This window comes from Mus caroli, chromosome 16 (assembly GCF_900094665.2).
Source record: "Mus caroli chromosome 16, CAROLI_EIJ_v1.1, whole genome shotgun sequence".
Lineage (NCBI taxonomy): Eukaryota > Metazoa > Chordata > Mammalia > Rodentia > Muridae > Mus > Mus caroli.
Window position 1 is genome coordinate 33589285 of NC_034585.1, and position 19638 is coordinate 33608922.

General features: G+C 44.4%; 1 protein-coding gene across 2 annotated transcripts in view; it reads right to left on the reverse strand.

Moving 5' to 3' along the window:
- Positions 1–18178, reverse strand: part of Casr (calcium sensing receptor) — a 72802-nt gene extending 54624 nt beyond the window's left edge. Inside the window, exon 1 of one of the 2 annotated variants that reach the window (XM_029470777.1) lies at positions 17467–17871. The gene's annotated coding sequence lies outside the window, so the exon portion shown is untranslated. Of the gene's footprint in view, positions 1–17466; positions 17872–17898 lie in introns of those variants that run through there. The other variant, XM_021185270.1, reaches the window with a different exon arrangement.
- Positions 18179–19638: the final 1460 nt, after the last annotated feature.

The window sequence follows — 19638 nt, forward strand, 5'->3', positions numbered from 1 at the left end:
TCCTTCCTTCCTTCCTTCCTTCCTTCCTTTCTTTCTTTCTTTCTTTCTTTCTTTCTTTCTTTCTTTCTTTCTTTCTTTCTTTCTTTGTCTTTGTTTGTTTGTTTGTTTGTTTGTTTTTCTTAGACAGGGTCTCACTTTGTAGCTCTGGCTAGCCTAGAATTCACTATGTAGACCAGACTGGCCTCCATCACACAAAGATACTCCTGCCTCTGCCTCCTGAGTGCTGGGATTAAAGGCTTGCCCCACCATACCCAGCAGAGAGATTTCTTAAAGAAAAACATTGAAACCAGAAGCATCAGATTATTGAGAGCAGGCAATTCTGAGTTGAGGATATATATGACACTCACTTTTTTCTTACATTTTTCTTTGCTAGGCTACCAGATGATCTTTTGAGCCCTGTCCATGTGTCATGGGGTAAGAAAGAAACTCAAGGGCTCTCTCTCTCTGAAAAGGAAGCTGCTCTCAGGTGTCATGTTGGTTTAAGATAAAGTAGCTTCTCACCTATGGCCAGTGACCCAGCCATGCTCCTGGCTCCTGAAGTCAGAGAGTGCATACAGGGCATCACTTCCCCAACTCTGTAGGTGACATCTCGTTATGAATCTGCTATAGTTTAAATCTTGAGTCTCTCCCAAAGACTCATAGGAAAAGACTGTCACTGTGGCACTATCGGGAAATGGTGGAGCGTGAAGATGGCTTTAGGTCTTTGGAGGTTTATCTTACCCCGGGGTCCTTTCTTCCTCTTTGTTGCTTCCTAGTGGTTTGCACTGTCACATACCTTCACCACGATGTGCTGTCTCTCACTGGGTGTAAAGTCACAGGGTCAATTGATTATGAGTGGGAACCTCCAAAGTCATGAGCAAAAACCCCCCAAAACTACAACCAGGCACCTCATCCTTCTGACATTGAGACTTGCCATGCCATGTCTAAGTTTATACTCAAGAACCATGCAATCAGGTTACACACACACTCACACATTCACATACAAACTCACACATATACTCACACATGCACATGTACACACACTCACACACAGTCTTACACATACACACATACTCACACACATACTCACACACAGACACTCACACTCAGGCACATACACTCTCAGGCACACATACACACTCATACATACACTTGTTGGGAAGGCGATAAATTTTGCAGGAGCGGGGGAGGGAATAAGATACTTAATAAAGAAGATGTCATCAAAGGACATTAAATGAATGTGTAATGAATGTTAGGAAAGAATGAATTTTCTTAAATAAAAAACCCCCAGTGTTTCAGGTAAGTTTTGGATGTTGTATTGGGCCACACTTAGCTATCTTCAGATGTTTGAAGCCTATGGGCCATGGGTTGGGTATGTCTGCACTATGGAAGCAGATGGAGCACTATTTGAGGGGAGGTATGGTAGGCCTCAGAAAGGGCATTACTTGGGGGGATGATGGAGGCAAATACAAACAATGTTAAGGAAGCTCATTGCTTTCTATGACTAATTAAAAATAATAAATATTAACACCTGATATAGACATAAACTCTACCTCTTTGTAAGCTGATGTTCTCAAATGTGTTGTTATAGTTACAGAAAGCTGATTAATAGGCCATCCAAGATGCTTGAGGTGGACATGATTTTAATAGCATCAAAGACAAACCTATTCTCCCACATACCAATCCAGAAAACTCTAGCTATAGCTTAAGCCTGCTACTTTTCTTCCATCCCTTTAAGTTCCAGTCCAGAAAATTCTAGCTGTCGAGTGTGTGGCTTGGGCTAGTCTCTCGGTGAGCCATTTCACACCCTCAAAGTTAATGAATGACCAGAGAAAGCAAGTCATTTATCATGGGCTTTGTGTGACCCTTAGTCCAGTCAATGAAAAACAATACCGTGCTCTGTTAGCTTTAGAACAGGAATTTGCTCCACTACAGCACTGCCACCTGTCCAGTCAGAGGACACAAACTATTCTTAGTAGCTTTATCCTATGGTCTTCTCTGCAGAAACTCAAGATTTATTTAACTAAGTTCTAGTCATTAGAGTTTCTGTATATGCTGAGTATAAAGTGAGCGGTAACAGAATCCATCTCTATGGCAGTCATACTTTCCCCTGGGGTCAGAGTTGGAACTTGGTTCTATTCAATTTACGATGTTATATGACTTCCAGTGATCTGTCCTCTGCATCCACCACACCTCCCACCAGCTCCCTGAGCCTTGCTAACATTTGCATTAGAAGAGACTGTGATTCTGTTTGTCTTTATCCTCTTGTCTAAACCCTGAGCCATTCAAATATATGTTTGTATATGTGTATGTGTCATGTCTATGAATATGTATATGATGTCTATCTATTTATTTGCTAGCTAGCTAATCTGTGTGCTTGTTCTGAAAACCTTTTATTATTGCTGTTAGAAGCTATCACAGATAAGAGGCTTTAATGATAAATTAACAGTCTCCATTAACAAGTCTTTAAATGGATGCGGGAAACAGAGTCATAAAGTAGAATGAAATCTCAACGGACAAAGCATTAGAATTTGGCACATGGAGCAAAATGAAGGACCGGGAAAGCAGGATAAAACAACAAAAATCACCAGCCCTTTCCAAGAAAACAGGCCTCAGGATCAAGTGTTGAGCTAATGGTGTGGAACAAGGCATTGATAGGAGTTTCAGAAATAGGCCAGCCCTGGTCAGGACAAATTACCACAGGGAAGAAGCAAGAAGGACTTTACTTCTTAGAACTAACCCTAGGGTAGAGCCAGCCTGAATCTGAGCAGTTACCCCAGGTCACCCATCACTCCTTCATGCTGTGATCACAATAATATCTGATGGAAATGAGTTCTTATTTCAGCATTCCAAACACATGTTTAATCAACTGTAGCTAAACTGCAAGCAAATAGATAGTAAGGCCTGGATTGCTTATAGGTGATATGTGAGCCACTGGGTCAGGGGACCACAGATGATGCTATTCCAAAAGTCTAGGAAGACCACGATCTACAGAATGGTCAGACTTGGCCCAGATTGCATGTGGGGTATTGTCTTCCAGACAAACAGGACAGTGAAAGCTCAGAAATGAAGTCAGCAGAAGGGCTCCATTGTAGAGCCAACCTGGCCATTTGCCTGGAGAAACAAGCTGTGTTGGGGCATCCCTGGAAGCTTCAGAATGCTGGAGGAGGCTTTGATTCTTTTCCAGGTGAGTGTAGACAGTGTTGCCCACTGGAAGCCGGCCGTGGTGATGCAGGCCTGGAATCATGGCTAGCCAGCAGGAGGGCTCAGAAGGATTAAGAATTTGAGGCCAGTTTGGGCTATATGGGTCTGCATAGTAAGACCCTGTCTCAAAAACAGCAACAGAAACAAAAGGCAGAACTTTCAGGATGATAGATTCTGTTGTGGTGCCCATATGTATATGTACACATGCAACAGCAATAATTATAGAAGGAGAGGTCATGAATTTGAAAGGGAGTTGGGATCACGGGAGGAGTTGAAGTGGGGAAAAGGGGAGTGATATAAATACAGGAGCCCTGAATCAAATTCTCAAAAGCATTGTTTTAAATGTCCATTAATGCACCAGTCTTCAGTTACAGCATGAGAGAAATTCCTAGGACAATCATTAGGAGCAGGCAATAGTGGAGATACCCGTGGGGGTGTCGTCATGTTCACAAAGGGGCTGGATGATCTGGTGTGATGGGGGCTGGAGGCAACTGCCTAGAGAAAGTATGGATTCACCTATCCCGGAGAAGAAGCTGCAGCTCCAAGAACTCTTTATTGACTGGAACTCAAGCAGGTCAGGAAGCAGTTGAGGCAGAGGCCATGGAGGGGTGTTACTTAACAGGCTTGCTCAGCTTGCTTTCTTATAGAACCCAAGACTATCAGCCCAGGGATGGCACCACCGACAATGGGCCCTGCCCTCCCACCCTTGTTCGCTAATTGAGAAAATGCCTTCCAGCTGAATCTCATGGAGCCATTTCCTCAAGGGAGGCTCCTTTCTCTGTGATAACTCCAGCTTGTGTCACACGAAACCAGGCAGTATAACTCTCTAGCTCACAGAACCTTTCTTTAAGAACAAATCTAGTCGATCCACTTAAGGAGGAACTTGTCTTTTGCTTTCTGGAGTATGGGTTTCTGGCATGTCCAGCCCTTAGTGTCTTTCTTAAAAGAAGACCATCTCTGTGTGGGAGGAGTCCTCACAGGATTGCTTCATCCCACCCTCCCCTTCCCAGGGGTCACACAGGCCTCCCTGGCATTCTTCTCTTGCAGACCGTGGTGGAATGTAGACTGCATAGTCCGCTCTCCTGATGCCTTTGGTTTCTCTCTGATTGCATTTATATTTTCTCATGTGTATCTTCCATTATCCTACCTTCTTCTCCTGGGGTTTCTCGGCTCCCCCCTCTTTCCTCTACCATGCTAGATAGTCACCTGTCATCCTGGGAGGGTGGGACTTATGGTCACTCTGTGTAACTCCCCTTCTTTCTCAGTCACTGGAATCATTTTGGTTCCTTGACTCTGAACTGTACACCACAGTGATTCTCTACGGAGATAGCAACTGGACAATGTCTTTCAAAGGGTGACATCAAGGCTTCACAGCATGGGAATCACCTGGAATTTATCTTTAAATTTATTTATTTATTTATTTATTTATGTATTTATTTGGGTGTATGTCTGTGCACCATGTGCACTCAGTGTCTGCCGAGTCCAGAGGAGGGCTTGGATCCTTTAGAACTGGAGTTACAGACAGTCGGGAGCCACCCCACATGGGTGCTGGGAACTGAACCTGGGTCTTGTAGAAGAGCTGCCAGTGATTTAACTATTAAACTATCTGGGCCTGGAATTCTCTAGAAATAACAGTTTTCTTCAGACTTTCTGAACCATAAACTCTAGGGCAAGGCTCGACAACACAGACTTTGACAACCCCCTAAACTGAACTACTGCATCATTAAGAGGTGGTTTGGAGCTACCGAGAACTACCAGGTCCTGCACTGAGAGTTTCTGAGAAAAAAATGCATTTTCTGAGAATATTAATGGATTCCAAACCACAATGCCAAACTCTAGTGACTGAGGTCAGCCCACACAGAAAACCCTTTCTCTCCGCTATTTTAACCTAGTCAGTTCAGAGCACATACCTGAGGCCATCCCTCTTTCCCAAGGTTAATTTGAGGTTCCCTCTTTCCAATCAAGCATGAGAAAGGCATGCTCCCAGTTTCCTCTCCTTCAGCACTAGAGGCAGAGGAGCAGAGAGAATGGACTCTGTATGTGTTTGCGGCCTTTCTGTTGTCTAGGACACCAGCTGCCAGGGCAGAAACTCATTTTGACAACATTTTAAATCCACTCATGGTAGTACCTTTGCAAGCTGGGAGCCTAATAGGCTATCTTAATGTCTATGGAGTGTCTATGCTAAACAATGTTGAACTTTCAAAACCTCCTCCTTTAAAATCAGGAGCAAGAGCAGTACACCTCAGCGCACTCGAGGCTCTTTAGTATTTGCCCTCCGAGGTTTTAGTCAGTTTAGTCGTAGACCAATGATCTCAGAAGTGCCATGTAGGAAAGAAGTGATCATTATTATAAGTACAGGAAATAGTCTTAGAATTAGGTAAGTAGAATTAATAAGAGAATTCAGCCAAGTTGTCAGGTATATAGTATATTTTTTAAAAAATCACCTAAATTTTTATTAATCATCAGTAACAAAAATATATTATTCAAAAAGATACTGTTTGTAATAGTAACAAAAGTAAATATCCCAAGGTATGAGAGAAATGAAAGAAATGTAAGAACTTAATGGAGAAAAATTCAGAAAGTATGGACAGATAGGACAGAAGTCTAAATAAATGGAGCGATCCCCTGGGTTGAGGAACCATTAGAATCAACATGGTTAGTGTTCCAGTTCCCCTCCCAATTCAGCTATAAGTTATCTAATTTCTAATAAGAAATCTTGACAGGCCTGTGCGTTGCGTGTTCCTTTCTGTGTGTAAGTGTACACAACTTAACTACTTGAGTTTTAAATTATTTTAAAAATCATGGTGTGTGCATCTATGCTAGGAAAATACAGGTGCCCTCAAATGTCAAAGGACTTGGTTCCTCTAAAGCTGGAGTCTAAAGCAACTGTGAACCACCCAGGGTGAGTGCTGGGAACCCAACTCAGGTCCTCTGCAAGAAGAGCAAGTACTCCCAACTGCTCAGCCATCTCCCCAGGGGGCTGAGTGGTGAGGCTTGTTATAAAGAGAACAGGGGGAAAAAAGACTTTAGGGAAGTATGAATCAAAGGCTTGAACGACTGGACAAAAGCTTGCTGAGAGAAGCAGTCACAGAGGAAATGGTCAGAGAGGGGGCACAGAAGTGGACTTTTAGATTCAGAAATGGCAGAAGCGAGATCTGTGAAGGAAGCAATCAGAGATGCACTCAAAGTGAAGAGAGAAGGTAAAGCCAGAGAAAGTGGAGGAGGGGATACTTCCCAAAGATCTCGCCAGAGGTGGCGTGTAAGTGGAGATCCTGAGTCAAGGACATGAGGTGGTTAGGAAGTGACAGAGCACAGGGACAACAGGGCAAAACTATGCAAGCCTTTATTAGGAAAACAGAAGGGCCCTAAGGACACAGAGGGACTGGCACTCGGTGTCTAGATATGAGCTTGGTTGGTTGTGGGAACCTCATGGGGGTAAAATGGGAGGCCAGGTGAATAGGAACAGTGTACAAAGACCTACACTAGCTATGTTCTCCCTCCCCCCCCCCTCTCTCTCTCACTGTTTATTGTTACAAGCTCTTGATGTGTATCCTCGGCTGGTCAGAGCTTACTTTCATCATAGCCCAGGCTGGCTGCAAGCACTTACTTGATTGTATACTATCATGACTGCTTTAAAATGTGTAATTAAGAGCATGGAAAAATAGCTACTACTCGAGAGGAAAAGATGAGACCTGCTGGGCCAGATCATGCTAGCTAGCGGGAGGAGGTAGAGAGGACCGGTTAGATCATGAAAAGGATTTTGATCTAACCAGTGAGGCAAGGACACACCACAGCTTAGCTTTGTGCAAATATTTTCAGCATAAATTATTATTTCCCAAGCTCTGCCTGCTAGGGCAGTGGCAAAGAGAATCTGCAAGGCGGTGGAATTGCTGTTGCAAAAGACTGTGAGAATGACCAAGATGGAGTTCCAAAGACGCCGTATCCAGAAGGAAGGGTGCTGCGTTATACACTTCCTGTGTAAGATGGTTACGTTCTGGGGATCGAAAGGAAGAGTTCTCCCCATGACACTGCGGAACAACAGGGCACATACCAAGAAACAAAACATGGCTGAACACAAGGAGGGGCTCATCAAGGAGAAACCTGGTCCTTCTTTCCTGTGTCTTGATTGCACCAAGATGGGGGTAGATGGGAGGAAAGGGAGAAGAGGAAGTGAGGGCTGAGAGTGAAGGGAAAATGGAGAAACTCCACCATGGCTCCTCCAAGGAGACCTGCAGATGCTGGAGATGAGCCCTGCCTTGGAGCAGCTCTAATCCAATTATGAAAACAGAGTCCCTCATCCTGAAAAACACAAACGTGATGAATTGCCTTGTAGGAAAAACAGCGCAGCTGGAGCGCGCGCGGGATGAGCAGGTGTTGCTCGGACAGCTTCCTGGTTGAAGGTGGGTTGTGACGCCTCTGGACAAACGGTGTAGTGAGCAGAGGTTCCAGAGTGTGAATGAGGCAGGAGGGGAGGAGCCAGGCTGGGAAGGCTTGCAGAGTGCAGATGTGGAGACACTGCCACCACTTAAACAGGAAGGACAGAAGATAAGGAGTTTGGGCTCTGGGGCCAGAAGGACGTGTGTCTGATGTCACCTGCACATGGGATGCGCCAGAATCCAAATCTCTTATCGTAACTCCTCCCCTTCAAGGCAGTTGAAGGGATGAGCAAAATAAACTTTTTAAAAAGGTACCTAATATGTAATAAATGCCCGGAGCCCAGGTGTTAATTATAGCTCTTATAGCTCTAAAGGCACTGGCTAGAAATTGGACGACAGGAAATGAGAACCCTGAAAAATTAAAAATTTCAGGGATGAAAATGTTGAAATAAACAAGGGACAGTATTAGAGCCACTAAAGGATGAGACGGAGCAGGATTGTGAGTGGGTGGCCCATGGACCAGCATCACCAGCTTCTCCTGTGAGCCGTAGGGACAACAGACATTTGGCCCCACCCCAGGCTGCCTCAATCAACATTTCTAGGGGTGGAAATCAGTAATCTACTTGTTAGAATAACCGGACCATGTCACCTTAAAATTAGAAAGCACTGGGAGAGAGGATTTAGAAAGTTTCTTGGTAAAGAGATTAATCCCAAATAGGTACTCTCCACTCATCTGTGAGTGCAAAATCCATTTTCACACCTGTACGAGAAAAGTTATCAATTTACGAAAGAAGCTTTGGGGGGTCTCCATGCAACAGCACGAAACATAATCACAGTTGATTCCAGACTCTGAGTCTAGCCACAGGGCAATTGTGCAAGTCCCATCTATTTGGGGGCTAAGTTGCAAAACATTCTTTACATTTTTAGAGCTTTTAGAATTTTAAGTTGTAGACTTACGCTGACCCATTAAACTTACATAGCAATCCCACATAAAGAATATGCTTGGCATGCCCAGGTTATAAGGAAAGTGAAGTCTGCATAGAGAGATCGCTCTGGTTACAGGCTAATGTGAGTCAGAGGCTGACACCGGAATCCATGACTTTAGTTGCTAGTTAATGTTCTTTTGCAACCCACTATAACACAGTCAGTCGTCGCATCAACTCTGAGAGCACAGGTCACCTGCAGTGTTTCCCTTTCACATAACATCCTGTGGAGAGAACCTCTGGGCATGAGACTAAGGAAAATTCTGATGATTTCTCTACAGTAGAGTCTCAGAAATAAAGCCTTGGTTAAAAGTGATGAATATTTTTGAGATTTTTGTTACTATATCTTGATTACATATGGTGGATTTCATTATATTTCCATATATGTGCATCATGTATTTTAATTACATTCCTTATTCCTTTTTTGGTACCCTCTCACTGTTGCTGATCTCCTGTCCAACTGGCCACATTCTACTGTCTTTCATATGTATATATGTATATATATGTGTATATGTATATATAATATATATGTATATATAATATGTATTATATGTATAATTTTTAAAAAACAATGTGTATCTTATGTGTATGAGAGGAAGTTTACCTGCATGTGTGTCTGGGCACTGCATGCATCAATGCCATGCAGGCCAGAAGAAGGGATCAGATCATCTGGAACTGGTATTACAGACAGTGGTGAATTACCAAGCAGGTGCTGGGAACCGAACCCAGGCCCTCTGTAAGAGCAGCCGGTGTTCTTAACCACTGAGCGAACAACTCTACACACCCATCCTTCTCCTACTTTTGCATCTTTCTTTTTTTTTAATTTTCTCATTATTCAGTGGGTTTCATTAGGACTGCTTCCAGGAGCGTGGGTACTTTACCAGTGCCTATAGCACTTAAAGACATGTCTCTCAACCATGTCCCTTTTCAAACCCTCAGGGAGAGCTTGGACCGCATGATCCCCTGCCTCCTTCATTTGTCAGAGCTTTGCTACGTGCAGAAAATCACAGCTGCAGCATGCCTAACGAGAAGTCAGCAGTCCACAGTGGTCCCTCTACCTCCCTTCACTCTTATATCTCTGTTCTTCTTCCTTGAGAGAGCCCTGAACTGAGCCTTTGGGGTGAGACTAAGAGAATTTCCAAGGAGGTGCTTTCTAGACAGTCTGTTCTGAGGTTAGTCTGTCCCATTTGATCAGCATTGTCTTTCATCTTAGTTTACTTGATAAGCTGACTCCTATCTTCGCTTAAAAATGTTTGCTTATTTCTGGGGCCGGAGGGATGGCTCAGCTGTTAAGGGCACTTGCTGCTCTTCCAGGGGGAACCCCAGGTTAAGTTCCCAGCACCCACACAATGGCATACAACTGATGGCAGCTTCAGTTCCAGAGGATCAGGTGCCCTCTTCTGGCTTCAGAGGGTACTGCATGCATGTGGTGCAGGCAAAGCACCCATACACGTAAAATAAAATCAATTGTTAAGAATATTTACTATTTTCATCCAAATAAAATTAATTCACCTAAAAATACTTCCAAATTTATATTTTATTGGCGTAATAATATGTAACAGTAGATCTTAACATTTTTATTAGTTTTATTTACTGGACTTTTAAAATTAATTACTTTTATACTTCTATATTTTATGCATGAATATAGCTTATTCTGATTACTCTCTACCCTTTCCTGTTTCCCTTCTTAGTTAACATATTTTTTAATATTCTGCCACCCAGTGTTTCTCCCTCTGAAAACTGTTATGTCCTTTGTTTACCTTTGAAAAATCATGTTCTTAAATGTTCTTTGTTAAATTCTATATATTCCTTACCCATTAATTGTTTTTGAGACAGTCTCACACCACAGGCTGGTCTTGAACTTGTGATGTAGTCAAGGATACTCCTGAACTTTTGATCTTCCTATCTCTCTCTCAGAGGCATGGGGTTGTAAGTGTGCCTTAGCATGTCTGGCTTATGGGGTACTGGGGATCAAACCCAGGGATTTGTGCATGGGAGGCAAGCCTTCTGTCAACTGAGCTGTATGTATCCTCAGGTCACACATTACAAAAGTTTAATCTTATTTTTCTTTAAAAAATATACAACTTATTATTTGTAAGTAGCTAAAATATTTATGTAATAGAATACATTAATAGTTCCCTTCAAAATTCTATTACTTTCATTCTGGGAGCTTCGTCATCTTTATACAGTGTCTGCTGCTCTTCTCTCCATTAGGTAGTAACTTTCCAAACAATCAAATTCTATTTTTAATCTGGATCAGCAACTTGAGTATATTTACATCAAGAAGCGTATGTCCTCAACGCTACAGAAACACCCTTCTTGAATGAATATTCTACTCCACCAAATTTGTATAAGATGAAGAGGCAACCAGGTGTGAGGAGACAGACACTTAGGATGGCATGGAGTCAGCCCCCTCAGCCAGGTTTTGGCAAGCTATCCTACCTTCCAGAGCCCCGGTGTCCTAGTATGTAAAATGATGATAGATGATGGTATCGTTTTGTCAGTCTTCCGGGACACTGCTGCTCTGCTGCTCAGTGAGTTGACAGAATCCTGTTTGTCACCGTCCTGACATCTCAACATAAAAGTCTACCTACTGAGATGCAATCATTGGCAAGTCAGACGTTCACTTGCTCTCTGGTTAACTGACTCCTCTGGCTCCGCCAAGGTTCCAGACACTATGTGGGCTCCTAGAGCTTCAGTGCTGAGTGAGAATCATGAGAAACAACGTCCTGGGTGAAAACTAACAGACTTGGTTCAGAGGGAAGAAAATTGGGCACAGAGAGACACAAGTACTGTGGGGCCCCGGCAGTCTCCGTCCAGAGTCCAGGTTTTTTACCTGCCGGAGGACACTGCCTTATAAAAGAGGACGGTGAAAACTGACTGGTTGCAGGGAACAGAACGTGGGTTGGAATATGGGTGACTCTTAGGATTATAGAAGGAAGCCACCTGGTCTTCTTGTCACCACTTTTTCTCTCATCCACAAAAAGCACCAAAGGGCTTCCAGGGCAGCGGTTTGGGGCATAGGCAGCCCCAATCTCAGATACTGATGGGAAGGAGTTCTCAATCACGTGGACTCGGGGTTGGGGTTGGGGGTCTAATGCTGTGGCACTGCACCACGGAACAGAAATTCCTTACCCTGCCCTTGCTTTTCCAGAGCAGTGAGTTTCTGCTTGGAAGACCCAGAAAAGATGAACTGAGCTAAGAACTTATGTTACAGAACATTAGGGAGGACCATGTGACGAGTCAAAATCCTCCCAACCACCAGATTGCCGTAAGAAGAGGAAAACCTGGACACTTTCCTAAGGGCCAATAAGTCACTGAGATGGGGGTGGGGCACTACAGTCTCCTTGCACCTGAGTGCTTTTTCTTTTTGTGTGAGAAACACAAAAAGCACCAGGGAACATGGGTCACGACGAGCGTTACCGGCAGGCAGGCAACATGGAAGTAAGAAGTCAAATGACTTTATTTTCCTCTTTGGTGGCGATTTTGCTTAGTGTGTGAAAGATGTGTTGACAGAAGAGTAGCTAAAATTAGTCTCCTCGCTGCAGGCATCGGATTACCTTTGCTTCCGTCATCCCTGAGAAGCACTGGAAGAAAACAGGTTTCCACCCAGGTTCCCTGAGGTGGGAGTGTATGTGTGGGGGGCATTAATTGTAGATTTGAGACACATAAGGGAAAATTAATGCAGGTTATTTAACTTCAGAAATCTTCACTCTTCCTGCTTTTTCAATGAAAGGAAAGTCATGAATGAAAGGCCAGAATGTGGTTCAGGGGAAGGGCCAGGTAAGCACTTAGCCATAGGGGTGCATTGAACCCTTTCTAGGTGTATAGCTTACTACAGTCCCAGGGCCAAGAAGAGGGCCTCATGGTGAAAGCCCTACCGCATAAAGCTGAGGGCCCAACTTCCATCCCAGAATGCACTTCAGAAGCTGAATGCTGCAGTACTTCCCTCATCCCAGCATTTTTATAGCAAGATGGAAGTCAGAAGCACAAGCAAGGGAGTTTCCTTAAGTTAGCTGACCAGCTGAACTGAAGGACGATGCAGAGAAGTAGCTGAAATGGACTCTGCCTTAGCTATGTAGAAGTTGACATTGAACCTCAGAAAGATGTGCTGTGACACACATATGACCAATCTCTCCCTCCCCCACACACACCAAAGTACATATTTTTAAGAATTTATAAAATCATATATCTAGTCTTGGAGACAACATTATCGTGGCATTTCAGATACCAAAGGGATGTCACCAGTACAAACAGCGCCAGTTAGGTTAATATTTTACCAAGTTAAAAGCACATCATTGCACAGTCCAGGCATTGAACTCATGATCCACTACACCCGATAAAATAGATTTTGTGGAGAGTGGTGCTACACTGGAAGTGGAACCCAGCATCCCATACATGATAAGCAAGAACTCTACTACTGAGCCCCACCTCCAGCCTGGAAAGTCTACTTTTATCCTAGACCATCCATAGCTTTTTTCTTATTTCCATTTAACCTCCTCCCTCAGTCGGCTCTGCCTGATTACAATGTTTTCTCATTTCTGTGGCTCAAACAGTAACAACTCAATTCAACAGCTCTATCTGTCTATCTATCTATCTATCTATCTATCTATCTATCTATCTATCTATCTATCTATCTATCTATCTATCTATCATCTATCATCTATCATCTATCATCTATCTATCTATCTATCTATCTATCTATCTATCTATCTATCTATCTACCTATCTACCTATCACCTATCCATCCACCCATCCATCTATCACTCATCTATCCATCCATCAATCTATCATCTATCTATCCATCCATCTATCTATCTATCTATCTATCTATCTATCTATCTATCTATCTACCTACCTACCTACCTACCTACCTACCTACCTACCTACCTACCTACCTATTGTCTTTCACTGAAGCCCAGGCTGGCTTCTGACAAGTGACAATCCTTTTGTTGCAGCTTCCCAAGTGCTGGGATTACAGATGTGAGCACCACCCCCAGCTTCTCACTGATTTTAGCAAGCTCATATGAGTATCTCAGTCAGTGCTTGTTAGACTGTGGAGTCACTTAAGAAAAAAAGGGGGCTGCATGTTGTGGAGCACACCTTTAACCCCAACACTCAGGAAGCAGAGGTAGGCACACCTCTAGGAGTCTGAGGCCAGCCTGGCCTATATAGTGAATTCCAAGATAATCAGAGCTATGTAGAGAGACCCTGTCTTATTAAAATAAAAAAATAAGAAAAGAAGACATAAGGGGAGAAGAAAAGGCAGTCAGATTGGTGTGTAAGTGTGGGAACAGTCCAGGCATGACTGATGGTTATATATGATTCATGACAATGAGCAGTAGGTGAACTCAAATGTTCACGCACTTGAGCTAAAGCCAGGGGTCAGGGAGGGGAGGAGATTCTATTTATTGGGGATCAGTAGGCCTTCTCGATCTTATTTTATTTAAGATTCACTTTCATCTTATGTATATGTACGAGTGCCTATGTGTGTATCATGTGCATGCCTGGTGCCTCAGGGGCTAGAAGAGAGCCCTGGGTACCCTGGAAGTAGAGTTACAGGCAGTTGTGAGCCTCCGTGTAGATGCTAGAAATGCAACCTGTTCCTCTGCAAGAGCAGCAAGTGTTCCCAACTACAGAGCCATCCATCCCTCTAGCCCCTCGATACCATATTACACATGGGCACAGAGGTTTCCAGGTCTTCTAAGTTAGAAAGGCAGCTTTGGGGGGCTCAGTCAAGGAGTTCTCTGATATAAGCACTGCCTAGATTCCTGTTTCCCAGTCCTGCCTGATGTCTACATTCCCTTTGTTTAAGGCAAGATGACTTGGATGGCACGGCACAGTGGGGTCATCCTCTCTGTCCCCTTCTCCCTCCGCTCTCACTCGCAATGAGTACTGAGGACTGTGCCTCGGTCTGCATGGAAGAAGCATTTGAATATTGATTGTTTTCAGTGCCACTGCCACAGCCCCCATAGTTTGGGATACAGTCATCATAACCAGGGTGGTTTTGATATCTTTAAATGGACTCATGTAAATCCCTATGGAAGCACCCCTTTATTCTCTCTACCTCGTTTAGAACCACCGACAAATCCTAGAATTGACATGCTATTGCAGACCTCAGGTTTTGCTAGCAATGGGTTTTGTTTTCCTGCCTGCCTCTCGCCCCTTTAAATCTTTCTCTTCTTTCTTTAACTGGTGGGGTACCTCATCCTTCAAGATTCAAGTCAAGTGGTGCCTCTTTATGAACTGAACCTTCCTCCTTGGTTGGTAGAGCTAATCACTCTCTTCCCTGCTCGTGATACCTCCACCTATATATACGAGTTCTGTCCCTAAGAGGAGGGATGGACTCCTTAAATGCTGGGGCTGTGGCTTTCTAATCCATCTTACCCACAATGGTTAGCGTGGTTCTGTGCACATAGAAATGTTACTGCAGATCACATTTAATAAATGAAAGCCTGTGTTGGACGAACATGAAGCACACTGCTTTTTAGAGTATCTGTGCTGTGACCTTACATTGTGGGATTTTTATTCATTTACAGCATCACCGCAATTGTTAATATGTTACAATATATTTGCCTTTAATAAAAAGCTGGTTATGAAAATCTATACTAACTAAAACTCTAAATCTTTTAAAATATCCCTCTCTTCTGAAATACACAAGCTGAAGCTGTGGCTCAGGGCAGAGTTGGAGCTTCTAGTATACAAGGCTAGGAATTAGTTCCCAGGGTGTGTGTGTGTGTGTGTGTGTAGGAGACACATCCTTCCAATGAGAGCAATAGCTAGGGATAGAGGGGCAATATTTGCAGTCCACCTGCCACAGCTATTTTTACCTGGGATGCTATTCAGTGATAACACCGAACTGTCACCACATAAGCAGCAGAAGTATTACCTCCGTATTTACCTTCTCAATGGGAAAGTGCATGATTCACATTTATACAGCAGTGTACATTTTATGGTACACAATAAAATGAAATCATAGGAATTAAGTTAATCTGAACATTTCATTCAAAAGCAAGAATTATATATAGCAATGGAAAAACCACGGCCAACAGACAACACATCCAGCCTATGACGACAAGACACTCTTTCCCCTCACACCGGTAACACCAACAGCACGTGGGCACACATCAAGGGACAAAAGTTTCATAGCAGCCAGTCTGTTTGGTGACCAGCAGCCAAATACTATTCCTAACCAAAACAGTCTGACCTCACCTCAAAAGTCAGATTTCTTCATCCCGATCACCCTAGAACCTCAGGATCAGTGAGCTCTGTTTGGGAAAGCCTTCCCAAGTCTCACAGACCCATCTATGTACACCCACAGTGGACTTTGTGTCTTTCCCTCAGAGGGTTTATTTTAGCTTGCAATCACATAGTCGATAATCATTTTACTGACAGCTGCCCTCCCCCAAGCATCTGTAAGCACCAGGAGGGCAGGTTCCTTGTCAGGTCTTATTTACCATCTTGTTCCCAGGAACTGGTGTGTAGCTAGGCTCTACAAACACGTTAAGTGAATCCTGATGTTTTTTACATTTTTGTGTCTCTGTTTATAAGTCATACACTACCCCCTCATCAGGCTTGCACTTGCCCCCAGCCCAATCCATTCTCCAGTTACAACGTCATCCTTAAGTCTGCAGAAGAGGGAGCCGCCAATGCCTGAACTTTGCAGGATCCAGTTCAAGAAAGGAAAAATGAGGAAAACAAGGGAGGCTGGCATAAGATGGAGGTTCCTTTAAACAGTTTGCACAGCTCCTAAAGAACCTCCCATACGGTAAAAAATAAGACCAATTACTCTGTCTTAACCTACAAACATGGTTTGATTTGTTGATCATGGAAAAGAGTTGATGACGTGAGTTATCCGCATGAAGACCACATGTGTTCCCTTAGCAAAACTCCTCAGGGTCAGCTCCTGAATGACAAGGGCTGGCCCGGGGTTCCTCTACTCTCAAAGATGTTGGTCTCCTGCTCCCTCACTGTTTCCTGGTCTCCCCGGATTTCTTCCTTTGTGTTTTCTTTTTCCTCTGCCTATCACAAAGCCTTGCCCTGTTCACAGGGCCAATTTAAAAGCTCACTTTTCCAGGTCCTCCAGAGGGAACACCCCAAGCATGCCACTTTGGGAACCTGGATCCTGGAGTCCAGATAGGAGGGGGAATGAATTCTGGGCGGCAGAGAGTTTGGCGAGACACCCCTCCTTCACCTCCCCCAATAGTGAACCGTACCCTTTACTGCACTGAGGAATCCTGGAGAAGAACGGGTGGGAACTTGTTAGGGGCTCTTCCCCAGCATGCCTCTTTCTCGGGATACTGAGAAAGAGAGGAAGGAGGGAAATAAAAGACTCAGAACTGAAGAGAGAAAGCACAACGAGTAAACTCGTGTTAGAAAGGAAACTGGTCTCTAGACATGCACTGGTGTTATTTCCAAGTTTACCGTGTGTATTGTCAATCAAAAATTTACAATATCAAAACAATAACTCCATCAACTTACTTTTTTTTTTTTTTTTACCTCCAAGGAATATGGAGGCTGGTGACCAGACACCCTAATTTGGAGCCACTGAGGCAAGTACTTTGGTAGGGTAGCGCGCGTGCGCGCGCGCGCGCGCGCGCGGACACACACACACACACACACACACACAACACTCCCGCGCCCGCGCCAGAAAGCTACCTCTCTCCTTGTCACTGGGAAAAGTTCTCTTTGACTGTCACAGGGATAAATAAACCGGAGGCACAAGACACACCCCACAACCTTTTTTTTTTTTTTTACTGTGAACTCTATTCATCCTTGTAGGCATCCGATCCGCTGTACCTGAAGCCCAGCATTCAGGGCTCACAGGTCTGACCTGCTACTGTTCGCTGCCCCCAAAACTCATCAAAGCCTCCTCTGCTACTCGGGTTCGTTATGCCCGCACTTCTGGTGTCCCCAAGTCCTACCTGGAGTCCTTGTCGTGGCTCTTTCCACAGGAACACCTGCTGGCCCTGTCTCCCCAGGACCAGATGGATGCTGAGCTCAGGATGCCGTACCAGTCTGCCGGGCTTGCGATGTCAAGTTAAGTTGTTTTGAGTAACGTGCTACCCTCTAAAGTTCCCTGTTCGCCTTGGGTCAAGCCACTGCCTCCCAGCAGACCCTCTGACGGCCACTGTGGCCCGGTTCGGGGCTCCGCCCCTTGCCTGCTTTCGCCTGCGTGCTTCCTGGGGTCTACGGCCCCCAAATCCCTCCAAATACACTTACTGTCCGTGCCCTAGCCCGCCTGGAATCTCCCAGGCTCCCTCGATCTCTCAGGTCAGCCTTTGAGCTGTGCGCTCCGGAGCCGGGCGCTGCGGGCGCGACGTCCCTCCCCCTAGGACACCCGTCGGGTTTGGTACCTGAGAGACCGAGGTCTAGCGCTGGAGTCCTCCTGTCTGCGACTAGGCTCTAGCCATCCCAGGCTTCCGATCCTGCTCCTGCTGTTGGTCTGGGAAGATACAACCCCCTCCTCCCCGCAACACACACACTTCCCGCTCCTCCCTGGAGATGGAAAGAGGATCACAAGGCAACTGTGCCAGAGGATGGGGCACTTTTTTCCTAGTAAAGATCCAGAACTCACAGTATAATAAATACGCTTAGGCGTTCTGCTAGACTTCAGCGTTGCTTCAGCGGGCTGTACACAAACAGCCCCCTCCCTCCACTGCCCCAGAGATCTGGTAAGCTTTGCCCCAGCATCAGGGTGTGCTTCTTGAAGGCAGGAGAGCCCAGCCTGGCTCACAGTTGTGCTCAGGCTCTGGCTCAGCGCTGGCCACTCATCATAATACTTGAATGAAATGGAAAATCAATTTATTTGGTAGAAACCCAGCATTTGCTTTTCAGCCCTAAAGCCTATCAACTCCTTTGTGTAGGCAATTTGATAGCCAACACACACACACACACATGCGAACACACGGACACAAACTAACTAAACAAATAGAAACAGTCAAAACAATTTTTGCAGTAATTTGTAGTAATTTCCAGAATAAAATAATGTTGCAATGCAAATTTTTAACATAAAATAATAATATTTAAACAATGGTGTTATAGCTATGCCCATCAAGCATGGAGGAGAGCTACGTTCAAGCTCCTGGGATCCATATAAAACCTGCTGCATAGTGTGTCTGCAATCCCAGGGCTCCTACATCAAAATGGAAGACCTTAAGGTGCTAGCATGTTTATAAAGCCACAGACATTGTTCTGGAGTAAGGTGAAAGGTCAGCACACATGAATGTGCACACACACACACACACCAAAATAAAAGCAACAAGTGAACAACACCAAACCTGCCAATAGGAAATAGGTTAAAGAACTTAAGGTAGTGTGGCTTAATGGAATCCTACACAACCATTACAATGCAAGCATGGAGACTTCGGTGCCTCCCAGTCTTCTTAGAACAGATAGTGTTTATTCCTATGAACCACAATGAGTGTTTCAGCCAGACATCCACAGTAGTCCAATAATGGTACTTTTATCATGGGGATAAACATCAATTGTCTAAGTCGACTAAGACTCCCTCCATAGGGATGAATTCATGCCTGGTACCATAAACCTAACTACTTGTGCTTAGAGAAGTCATAGGCTTGAGAGGGGAACTCATGTCATGGCAGACATGTTTCTACAGATAAGTGTAGTTCTTTTTTAAAAAATAAAGGGGGGAGGGAGTTTTTTTTTTCCCAACAGATAGAGACTGCTCATTAAACAATACAGAAAATAAGGGACTATGGAGAACCCTAACTGATACATCTGCCATACAACCACTGCACCTAAGGCTCATGGGAAGTCATGAAAGATAGGGGAAGGGGAGGAAGATTGTAAGAGTCAGGGACCCATGATGCTTGGTATGAGATAGTATTTCCTAACCACAACAGGGAGAAATTAACCATGGGATCTCAACAATATGGTTGCTTGGACCAGACAGCATAATTCAACCCAGTGGCTGAGAGAAAGAGACCCCAAGATGATCGATCAGGTTGTATTAATTCTCTCCAATAATGTTTGAATTGGGGTTTGGTTAAGTGACTCTCCCAGGGGCAATTGCTATGCCCATTTTACATGGGAGACTGGAGCCCGTGGAGGTGACGGTATGGAGGATGGAAGCT